Raw genomic sequence first — 12562 nt, 5'->3', positions numbered from 1 at the left:
TAAATGTCGATAGAAGACTTTCTGTCAAGACTGTTGTCGAGTTTTAATGAACAACACTTCCTTCACTTGTTTCTTGGTTAGATTTGCATGGCTTCAATACTAAACTTGAAAACTTGTTTCTTGAAATACTAAACTCATCCTAGATCTACCAAATTACAAGTAAAATGCGTTTTGTCAAAGGATTAGCCAATTACATAAATATGTCCCTAACACATATTTCGTTTTAACCTATTTTGAATATATCTATTTTGCTGTTTTCTTCTTTATCATCTATTTTATCATTGTTTATGCTTCCATATTACTGCTATGCTATCTCCTGGGTAGTCAATGGTATCAGAGCCATGGATGGTAGATGTATGAGTTTTATTTCTTTACGATTAAGAAATTACTAGGAACAAATATAGAACCCCCAGTTTTATAATTATTACGACTATATAGAAGCCTGGGATAGGTTCCTTCTATTCCAAAACAATATTTACAGACATACTTGGTTTTTTCGCTTTGATATGTAAAGAAAGAAAGACATAATGATTCCAAGATGGTTCATTGACTAATGGAATTCTCATGGTCCTAAAGCTATGATTCTCCCTCCTGGTCTTCTAAAAGCTTATGAGACTTTCAAGAAAGAACCATATATACCACACCTTAAGAGTTTTCCACATCTCTTGCTGTTTTATTACAGGTTTCCAGACCTTCCATGGATTATTAGATGGGAATTCAAGATAGAAAAGCATCCTTAGTATCCTTTCCCCATGCTCACCAGAAAGTTTAATTTAAAATGGTGGAATAAGTTTAACTTTGATCACATCTACCAAGAACTACAGAAAAAATCCTCTCCTTCCCAGATAGAAACTTCTAATTTCCTTCTAGAAAAGAGTCAAGTCCAGTGCCAACTTGCCTTCGTCTCAGACATAGGACAGCTTAAGAAGCAATTACTTGAAGCTGCGTCATAAATTTCGAATGACGAATATGACACAATGATAGAGTCTTCCTCTCCAAATTATAGGACTCACCCAAGAATGTTCCAAGACTCTCAAGATCCCTATGAACTATGATAGAATAAGAAGAGGACAGAAAGACAGTTATGATAGACCACTATTCATTAGCATGTGCGAATAGCTTCCAAACATAATAAGACAACAGATCCAAAAAGATCAGAAATTGCTTTTGATAGAATACTATTCATCAGCACGCATGAATGGTACCTTGATAGATTCCCAAACAGACTACTGTTTATGAATAGTAAAAGTTATTTCTACAAGATTCTACAAGTTTCCACCAACAGATTAACTTGAGTTAGCTTTACTTACTCAGGTTACTTTTGAAGAAATACCATGGTTTATTTCATCTATAAAAGGACAGACTTCAAAGACAGAAGGCAGGTCCAAATTCCAAGTCCAAAATTTCACAAGAAACAAGATAGCCCTCTCTCTCTTAAAAAGACTCTTGTAATCCTCCCTCTCTTTTGTAATCTTGTAACCCTTCCCTTCAGACAGACATAATCTTGTAACCTTTTAGACATGTTTTATTTTGTAATCTTGTAACAAAGACAGAAGTTTGTTTTCAAGTTTTATCAAACACAGAAGTTTTTATTCAAGTAAGATTTACTAGTTTCTGTTTTCATATTCCATATTTTGTTTTAACCTATTTTGAATATATTTATTTTGCTGTTTTCTTCTTTATCATCTATTTTATTATTGTCTATGCTTCCATATTACTGCTGTGCTCTCTCCTAGGTAGACAGAAACTTGTTAGAATGGAATAAATGGAATATACCAACAGAAATAGTAACACCCCCTTCCACTACCATAAAAAAAATAAAATGAATCTAATACTCCTTTATTTATTCCCCATGAAATACCCCTTCACCTTATATCACCTATCAAGAAACCCATGACAGAAAAAACAAGCAGTTTACTCAGTGAAATATCTAAGAAGCTAGATTTAATAAAATTGGAATCACAAAAAGACATAGAATCACTAAAAAAACAAAGATATGAAGATAAACACAATAGGAAGAAGTGAGTTTTCAGAGGATGAAGAATCAGAAGATAATCAACTAACAAACTTGACAGACTCATCAGACATAGATAAAAAAGAATCCCAATTTATAGATAAATTAGAAATTAATAAATTAACCTTAGGATCTTCATCACAATATCGTAAAAAGGGAAAAACTGATGAAATATACCCCATAAAGAATTGGTATCCTAAACCAACTCCTCCTGATTTGCAATTTGAAGAAAGATATACTTTTGTTAACTCATCATATTCACCAAATCTAATTTATGAATGGAATATTGATGGGATGTCAAAATATGAAAATAATAAACCTTTTACATGAAATGACTTTACTCACCAATGTTTATAAGAATAATGGGAAATTAGATCATCAGATAGCTCACTTAATTGTCACCGGTTTTACTAGCTAGTTTAAAGGCTGGTGGGATCACTATTTAAATAATGATGACAGAAATAAAATATTGACAGCTGTTATAAGAGAAACGGATGGAAGTGTTATAATGACAAACAGGCAGCCTTCACAAGATGCAGTTAATACTTTAATTTTCACCATAACTAAACATTTTGTTGGAGATCCTAATCAATATAAAGAAAGAGCTTCAGATGTATTAATCAATTTAAGATGTCCACAACTTTCAAACTTTAGATGCTATAAAGACATTTTTATTTCAATATTTCTAAGTAGAAATGACTGCCAACAATCTTACTGGAAAGAAAAATTTATTGCAGGTTTACCTTATTTCTTTGCTCAAAAAGTTAGACTTGACATGGATAATAATGACAAAACTATAGGCTATCCTAGCTTGACTTATGGTGACATAATATTCTCAATCAATAAAATTCTATGGCTGTGTAATGATCTAAGACTAAAAAATCAGATGGAGAAAGAAAAAAGATATGCTAAAAAGGAGCTAGGAACTTTTTGTGAGCAATATGGTTTTGATCCGTTAATTGCTCCCTGTAGGAAAAAAGAAAAGAAAAGAAAGATGTTGGTAGATATAAAAACAATAGTAGAAGATATAATAAAAATAAGAAAGAAGAATCTAAAAGAAAGAAACATGATAGACATAGAGAAAATGACATTGTCTGTTTCAAATGTGGTAAAAAAGGACATACTAGTAAATACTGTAACTTTCAAAGAAGGATAAATGAACTTGACATATCAGGAAAGTTAAAGAATAAATTAATAAGTATATTAGTACTAACAGATGGTGATGAAACAAATAATGAAATTCACCAAATAGATCATCATCATCGACAGATATTTCTTCAAATAATGAAAAGGTTAAATTATGTAATTGCAATAATCCTGATAATTGTTGTTGTAAAAGAAAACTAAAAATAAGTGTTTTAACAAAACAAGAAGATATAATAATGGATTTAATAGACAGACTTCTGAATTTACAATCCAAGAAAGATTATTTGTCTAAACTAAAAGGATCTTTAACTCAAACTGACAGATTTAAAATAGATTTGAAAGATTATAAGACAACCTATAATTTTGCAGAAATTACTGATAGATTTAAACCCAATAAACCTATAACAATGACCTATTTATAGATAGATATTAATAATCTAAGACAAGAATTGAAAGAATTAAAATCAGAAAATTTCATTCTAAAAGACATGACTGAGCAGATAGCAGCACAAGTAATTAGTATAAAGGATAGAAATAAATATTGTAATGAACCCTTAACAGACTCCTCTCTCCCTGACTGTCATGATTATATTAATAAAAGATTTTTATACCATTGACTACCTAGGAGATAGCACAACAGTAATATGGAAGCATAAATAATAATAAAATAGATGATAAAGAAGAAAACAACAAAATTGATATATTCAAAATAGGTTAAAACAGAATATGGAATATGAAAACAAAAACTAGTAAAATCTTACTTGAATAAAAACTTCTCTCTTTGATAAAACTTGAAAACAAACTTCTGTCTTTGTTACAAGATTACAAAATAAAATATGTCTGAAAGGTTATTGAATTTATATTGGAATGAATATGTCCAACTTAGTGTTCATTGGAGATGGCAAGGAGAAGACAGTTATTGAATTTTCTAAGAGTGTTGCTTCTGGGTTTGAAACACAAGATTCAGCTACACTGGGTAAAGTTCTCTTTTTTTTCTCTTTATTTTTTTCTTGTTCAAAATTTGTTTGTAAATCTCAGTTGGACCTTGCATCAGTAGCACCTTTTTTTTTTTTTTTTTTTTTTAGTATTATTGCATTAAGCATATTTTTAATTTGTTTTCCCACTACATCATTCACCTCTCCAAAAGCCAAGCTCTGAAACTTGGAAATTGGCCACTATTTTGTTGCAATTTGTATGAGTTTTCCTTGATGCCATCTTTTAATGTTTTAGGATGTGCATGTAAGGCTTAACCAAATTGTTTGGATAATAATAGTAGATTATTTGTATTTGTCAACTTTTATGTCTCATTGCTAAGGAATTCATTAAGATCGAACAAAACATATAAGAGCTGTTCGATCTCTAGCTTCTTAGACATAGCTAGTTTGAAGGTATAAGATGAAGACGGGGAAGGTGCTCAAATCTTATTTTGGCATTTTTTTTTTTAATTTTTTTTTTATAAAGTTTTTAAGTAACTTATTTGTTAAAGAGATTAAATTTTGTAAGGGTATGGTGTAAAATCAATTTTTACTTCTCATATCCTAATATGTCACATCATCTTATCACATATTTAAGAATAAACACAATTACACATAATCAATTCTAATACTCATATATAAATCCAACTAAATTAGGAGTCTATTAAAATGTTATTAGGTGTGGTAGGATGTATTAAATTCTAAGTAAAATGCTGATGTGACAATCTCTTATTCGAACTCATTTGTTAAAATGTGAGATAAAAAGTGGTTTTAAGTATATGAGTTAGCTTATTTTTTTTTTTTTTTTTAAATTAATTTATTTGCCTATTTGTTAAAACTAGTTGGAAACCTTGCAATGCATAAGAAAATATAATATAATATAATTTTTTTATTTTTTTATTTTTTTCTTGTTTAAATATGAAATTTGATAATTATTATAGTTATTAATAAATATTAATTATTACTGTTTTTGAATAGGAAAGTATTGATAGGACTGACGAGCCCTTTTTCTCAGACGAGATAATCAAAGATCTCCGTCAATAAATCCACGTCACTAACAAAGTTAGAGAAGCCATTAAATGCAGTCAATAATATCTCGAACGGTTACAAGACCAGCTGTACAGACCGTTGGAAGCCCATCAAAGCTTATATTACTGAGCATAAGGTGTTACCTAGATAGGCATTAAAACCACAATAACAGCCACAATGGCTAGGAGGTGTGGAAACATATATAAACCCCTCACAACACCAACACAAGGTACCAAAAAAAAAAAAAAAAATCGCTTAAAAGTATTCACAAACACTCTGATATCCATTATTTTGTTATTATTCTCTAAAGACTTCCATATATTGACTTTGGCATCGAAGGCGTGGTGGCAGGCACCATATCAGTGACCACTTTAAGGGAGCCATCATTCTACATTTGCAGAGACTTTGACAAGGACCCAGCTCCATCTAGACAAATTTACAAAGACTGACGATTCGCACTTCATCAATTTGGCACCGTTTGTGGGGAATGACATTTTCGCACTTAGGTTCGAAGGCGTAGTTTCCAATCAATTCCTATATCTAGATGGAGTCCAACCAAGATCCTACAGCATTAGCCCTTCAAGTCCAAGCTCTTGCAGCTAGTGTTGAAGAGCTCACTAGACAGAATCAGGAGATAAGGTTACGGCTTCAACAAGAGGAAAACCAGTCCAAGGCTAACCAAGAGGATAAGGGAGATAGCCATAGAAGGAGCGACCGTCGAGGGCCAACTACTCCAGATGAGCCAAACTCAGATCTTCTCCAGGATATGAGAAAGGAAATGGACGAGCTAAGGATTGCCATTAGAGGGAAAACAAATCGAAGTCTGGATAGAATGGTCAGGACAACAAATTCACCTTTTACTACGGCAATCCTGGAATGCCCAGTGCCGTCAAAATTTCGCTTGCCCCAGCTTGAACCATTTGACAGACTTAAAGACCCCCTGGACCTCAACACTTTTAAGACAACACTAGGCTTTCAACAGCCTCCTGACGAAATATTATGTCATTCTTTTCCCACCACTCTCAAAGGAGCTATAAGAGAGTGGTTCACGAAGTTACCAACATCGTCCATCGATAGCTTTGAGCAGTTAGGCAATGCCTTTTTGTGCCACTTCGTCAGGGGACAATACTCGAAGAGGCCAGCAAACCACTTACTTACCATTAGACAAGGGGAGAAAGAGATCCTGAGGTCGTACGTGAAACGCTTTACTCGAGAGACTCTAGAGGTAGACAAAGCTGACGACAAGGTGCAGTTAATGACCTTTAAAGCCGGATTGAAATCCAGAGAATTCATGGTTTCACTCGCAAAGAATCCTCCTAAGACGATGGCAGAGATGCTCCTGAAAGCACAGAAGTACATGAATGCTAAAAATGCTTTAGTCGCAATAAAGGATGTGGAAAAGATCGGTGACAAGGGAGTGAAGGAAAACGATCACAGAGGACGAAAAAGGGAGCGCTCAGATCGTTAGACTAGAGACGGGAATAAAAGGAAGGACAAAAAAACTTCTCGAACGGTAAAATTCACTCATTTAGTTATGCCTATTGACAAAATTTTGATGCAGATAAAGGATGAGCACTACCTCAAATGGCCAAGGCCATTACATTTGTCGCCTGATGTGTGTGACAAAAAGAAATACTGTCAGTTCCACAAGGATCACAGCCATTACAGCGAGGATTGCAGAGACCTAAAGGAGCAGATAGAGGAACTTATATGAAAAGGGAAACTGTAGAAGTTTGTGAAAAAAGGGGAATCTAGTAGGTTTAGAGACGATAATAAAAACCAGCACGAATCTTCACCCAAGGACGAGGATCACAAGTCCCAACGTCCGCCGAGTGTGATCAGGGAGATAAAAATGATCACAAGTGGGCCGTCCACTGGTGGGTCGTTCAGATCCATCAGGAAAGCATGTCAGAGGCAGGTGAACAACGTCCACAGAATACCCTCGTTTAAGTAGAGACGAATAGACCGAGACATGTTTTTCTCGGAAGAAGATGTTAGGGGAGTGAAGCAGCCTCATGACGACCCTCTGGTCATAATGCTCACGATAGAAGGATTCAATACTAGGAGAATCCTCGTGGACAATGGCAGCTCTGCAGATATCATCTACCTTTCCGTTTTTCAGTAGTTGAAGCTAAATCCAGGAAAGCTGCACCCATTTGACTCCCCCTTCATTAGCTTCAGTGGAGATAGGGTGTATCCCAAAGGCATAGTGATACTGATGGTCACAGTGGGGACTCACTCGAGGCAGTTGACTCGTCAATTGGACTTCTTGGTGGTGGACTGTCCTTCATCTTACAATGTGATCATCAGAAGGCCCACACTCAACCGTCGGATAGTAGCCATGTCCACCTATTGCTGAAAGGTAAAGTTCCTAACAGAAAATAGTGTGGGCGAGGTAAAAGGAGATCAAGTACTAGCCAGGGAATGCCAGGTATATCCCCAAAGGTCATCCAACACAGACTAAATTTGGACCTCGAGAAGAAGCCCGTCCAGCAGAGATGACGGGTCTTCACTCCAGAGTAGAATAAAGCAATTATGGACGAGGTTAACAAGCTGTTGTTAGCAGGCTTCATTCAAAAATTTTACTACCCAGATTGGCTCGTCAATGTCATCCTAGTGAAGAAAGCGAATGGAAAATGAAGGATGTGCGTGGACTTCATGGACCTGAACAAAATTTGCCCAAAAGACAGTTTCCCTCTGCCAAGGATAGACCAGCTAGTAGATTCTACAGAAGGGCATAAACTATTGATGTTCATGGATGCATTCTTGGGATACAATCAGATAAAAATGGTAGAACAAGACCAGGAGAAAACAGCTTTCATCACGAGCCAAGGGCTTTATTGCTATAAGGTAATGCCCTTTAGATTGAAAAATGCAGGATCAACTTATTAGAGATTAGTAAATAAAATGTTTAGCAAGCAGATCGGGAGAAATATGGAGGTATATGTGGATGACATGATTGTCAAGAGTAAAGAAGAGCTTGCTCATCCGGACAACCTCAAGGAAACATTTGCCACACTCAAATAGTACCAGATGAAGTTGAACCCCAGTAAGTGTGCCTTTGGAGTAGCCTCGGGGAAGTTCTTAGGGTTCACGGTGTCCCAAAAAGGGATAGAAGCAAACCCAGAGAAGGTGTGAGCCATACTTGACATGACATCACCAAAGATCATCAAAGAAGTCCAGAAGCTCACAGGAAGGATAGCGACACTCAACAAGTTCATCTCTAAAGCGACGGACAAATGCTTACCCTTCTTCAAGACATTGAAGCAAGCCTTTGCCTGGACTGATGAATGTGAGGCAGCGTTTTAAGAACTTAAGTGTTACATGAGCAATCCAGCCCTCCTAAGTCCGTCCAAGGAGGGGGAAACCTGTATTTGTATCTGGCAGTATCAGCTACAGCTGTAAGTGCAGCCTTAATTCGAGAAGAGGATAGGAAACAACTCCTAATTTACTATGTCAGCTAAGCTTTCTAAGGGGCAGAAGCCAAGTACCCAAGGATTGAGAAGATTACATTCACATTGATAGTAGCTTCGCGTAAGCTGCGACCATATTTCCAGGCGAACCCTATCTTGGTAATGACGGACCAACCCATTAAAAAGTCTGTAAAGTTGTAATTTACAACTATTTGTTTTGTTGGCTTTAATTCCGTGCCAAATTTGATTGCGACTTTATTCAATCTTTTGTACCTTGTATTTATTGTGGGATTTTATTGTAAGGGTTGTGTGTGAGAGAGAGAGAGAGAGTGTGAAGACTCAAGTAAATTGAAGACTGAAGAGTTTTTGCTGGTAGCTCGCGACTAAGCATCTCGCGAAATGATGTATGTGCCCTGTACATGACTGGAATGCGAAGAGTTAGAACAGGATGGAGATAGTTGTGTTTCGCGAATAGCTCGCGAGTAAGGCCTTCCCGCGAGACACTCGTGAAACATTCTATTTTGCCAGATTGTCCTATCTAATGCACACTTTATGTACCCACACTATATATACCCACATTACCCACAAATGTTGAGGAGTGCTTCTGAGAGAAAACCCTAGCCACAAACCTTGAAAGTTAGAGATTGTTATACCCACAATCTTTTACACAATTACTTATGGAATTTCCTCAACTCCTACCTCTCCATTTCCATACCATTGAGAGGTTGATATCCCAAACACTTACCATACCTTTTCAGAGTGTCAAGTGAGGTTTTGGTGTTACTGGGAAGCATTGGAAGAAGCCAGGCTTTGGCAGATGCAATCGGGAGTATTACGGGATCCAAAGAGTTAGACAAGACACGGCTTTGAGAAGCCTTGTTGGAGTAGGAGCTTGAAGGGTCTTTTGCTAACCCATGTATCCCAACTGATTGTCTAGTGGATCGATTACCGCTTGGAGGGCGGATGAGAGGTTTTTCGCAGAGTTCTTCGGTTTCCTCTTCGATAACACATCGGCGTATTATCTTGTATTTGCATCTTTCTTCCTTACTCTTTTACCTTTCATTTTACTGCTGTGTTATTATGAATATGGGTTATAGTAGCTTGTTTGTTTATTTGCTCGCATTTACTCTTTTCCGCACTTTGTATAAGTTAGAGTAAAATCTATCGAGCCATAGATTTAAATTAAGGGTCTAAATAGCTCTTGTGTTTTTACACATCTTAGAGCATTCAATTGGTATCAGAGCAGGTAAACTCGCTGTGATTTTAATACCTAAGTGTGATCCTTAACCCTCTGTAATGGATCACAATCACTCAATGCCCCACCATTTTTTGATGGGAGCAATTATGCCTTTTGGAAGGTCCGTATGAGGGCTTTCTTGTGTGCTATAGAGGAGTCGGTATGGGACTCCGTCGAGAATGGGTATGTTAAACCCACAATAGCTAAGTCCGAATGGGACAAGGTAGCTCTTGCATTAGCAAATGCAAACAGTAAGGCTATTAACGCTATATTCTGTGGTGTGTCTATTGATGAGTTTCACAGGATTTCACATGTGGGGATTGCCAAGGAAGCTTGGACGATTCTTGAGACTATCTATAAGGGTACCAAGAAAGTAAAGGATACAAAACTCCAGATGCTTACCACCAGATTTGAAGAGCTTAAGATGGGTGATGATGAGTCTTTTGATTCATTCTATGGGAAGCTCAATGAAATCGTAATTGCTAAGCTCAATCTTGGAGAGAAGATTGAGGAGGCTAAGGTGGTGAGAAAGATTTTGAGGTCCTTATCGGAGAGTTTCTGAGCAAAAGTCACAGCTATAGAAGAAAGTAAAGATTTGGATGAGATCAAAATCCAAGAGCTCATTGGATCTCTCCAAACATATGAGCTGGGACTGCCTTCTCATAAGTTGAGCAAATCTCTTGCTCTCAAAACCATCACCGAGAGAATGGATGACTCCTCCGAAGAAGATGATGTGGAGAAGGAGGTAGCATTCCTTGCAAAGAACTTCCGAAAATTTCTGAAGATGAAAAACAGTGGGAAGCCATTCAGCAAAGGAAAGTTCTCATCCTCTAAGGGTGATAGGAAGGAGTTTAAGAAGAAAGATGGGAAGGAGTTTCAATCCCCTCAAGGAATTGTGTGTTTCAAATGCAATGGCCATGGACATCTCAAGAAGGAGTGTCCCAACTATTTGAGAGGGAAGGGCAAAGTGTTTGCCACTACTTTGAGCGATTTTGACTACTCAAATTCAGACACGGAAGAAGAATGTGACAGTGAAAGGAACTATCAAGCCTTCATGACAATTGCCTCTGTCGATTCAACGAATGATTTGAGCAAATTGGTTGATGAACTTGGTGATCTTTCCGAAGATGAGGAAATAGAAGAATCGAAATATGAAGATGTGTGCTAAAATGAAGGGGAAATCAACTTACAAGAAGCATATGATTCTCTACTGGAAGATTGCGGCAAATATGCCAAAGTTGCCAACCTTACTATGAAAAAGATGAAAAAGGTTAAAGAAGAGCATAGGGGAATACTTGTGCAACTCAAGGAAGCAAAGTGTGAAGTAGAAGGACTCAAGGGAGAGTTGGTTGAAGCTTACTCTAAGATCAAGTTTCTTGAACTTGAAATTATCCAAGCTAATGTCAAGGTTGAGCGCATCTTCACCAAGAAACTTGACAATGTGTTGTCCTTTAAAAAACCTTCACATGATAAGACCGGTTTGGGCTATACCAGAGAAGGAAGCTCTAGTAGCAAACCCAAGAAGGAAATACAGTTCGTGTCAGCCAAGAATGATGAGGAACTTAAAGAAGTGAAGCCTGAGACTGAGACCCCTGCTGTAGTTATGAGAACCGTTGGTGCAAAGCCAAAGGAAAAAGGGAAGTAATTACCCAAAAATCAAAGGGGGGCTCAAGGAAAGCATTTGTGTCATCATTGTGGTGCACAAAGACACAAAAGGCCAAATTGTTTCAAGCTTCATGCACTCAAAAAGGTTGATTTGATGCGTGGTCAAGAAACTTCAAGGAGAAGACCAAAGGGAGCACAAGCTAAGGGAGATAGTGAAGGACATCTCATTGGTGATGTGATGGAAATGCTGAAAAACATATCCTTATGCCTTGCTAGCTTCACTCTGAGGTTTGAAAGCTATGTTGGTTGTACCCCGCCATTTAAGGCTCTTACCCAAAACACTCGTAAAGTATGGGTGCAGAAGGGTACTTATGCATGATCACTTCCTATGCCCATACATTAATACTTCCATTGTTTAGGGTCATAGGTTCATACATCATGACATGCATAATTCTTTTTGTGTTATTGCTTCCGGTTTATATCATGTTTCTTTTACAAGTTTTATTTTGTACTTGTTGTTTTGTTGATCTTACTTTACTTGTTCTGTTTTTTAGTGTATTAAAAAATTCAAAAACCCATAAAAAATGAAAAATTTTCAAAGAGTTTGATCGCTTGTGAATGTTTGGGAATGTCCAATGCCTTCCAGCCGAGAGACTGATGACAATAGCCTCCCCTTGGCCATTTGCACAATGGGGAATTGACATCATTGGTCCACTGCCACGAGGTAAGGGACATGTAAAGTTTCTACTAGTCGCTATTGATTACTTCACAAAATGGGTTGAAGCGGAGGCATTATCAACCATCACTGAAGCAAGAATCCAGAGTTTCGTATGGAAGAACATAATTTGTAGGTTCGGGATTCCATGGACGATCATATCAAATAATGGGCGGCAGTTCGACAGTCAAGGCTTCAGGGAGTTTTGTTCAAGTCTAGGGATCAAGAACTAGTTCTTATCCCCGGGACATCCACAAGAAAACGGACAAACGGAGGTGACTAATCGAACACTACTCAAGATCATCAAAACTAGGTTAGACGACGGTAAGGGAGCCTGGTCCGAAGAATTGTCGAATGTATTGTTGGCCTACAGGACTACAGTAAGAACCCCAATAGGAGAAACCCCCTTCAGATTTACTTATGGCACCG

This window comes from Quercus robur, chromosome 3 (assembly GCF_932294415.1).
Source record: "Quercus robur chromosome 3, dhQueRobu3.1, whole genome shotgun sequence".
Taxonomy (NCBI): domain Eukaryota; kingdom Viridiplantae; phylum Streptophyta; class Magnoliopsida; order Fagales; family Fagaceae; genus Quercus; species Quercus robur.
The sequence above is the reverse complement of the archived record's forward strand: the minus strand, read 5'-3'. Positions refer to the sequence as shown.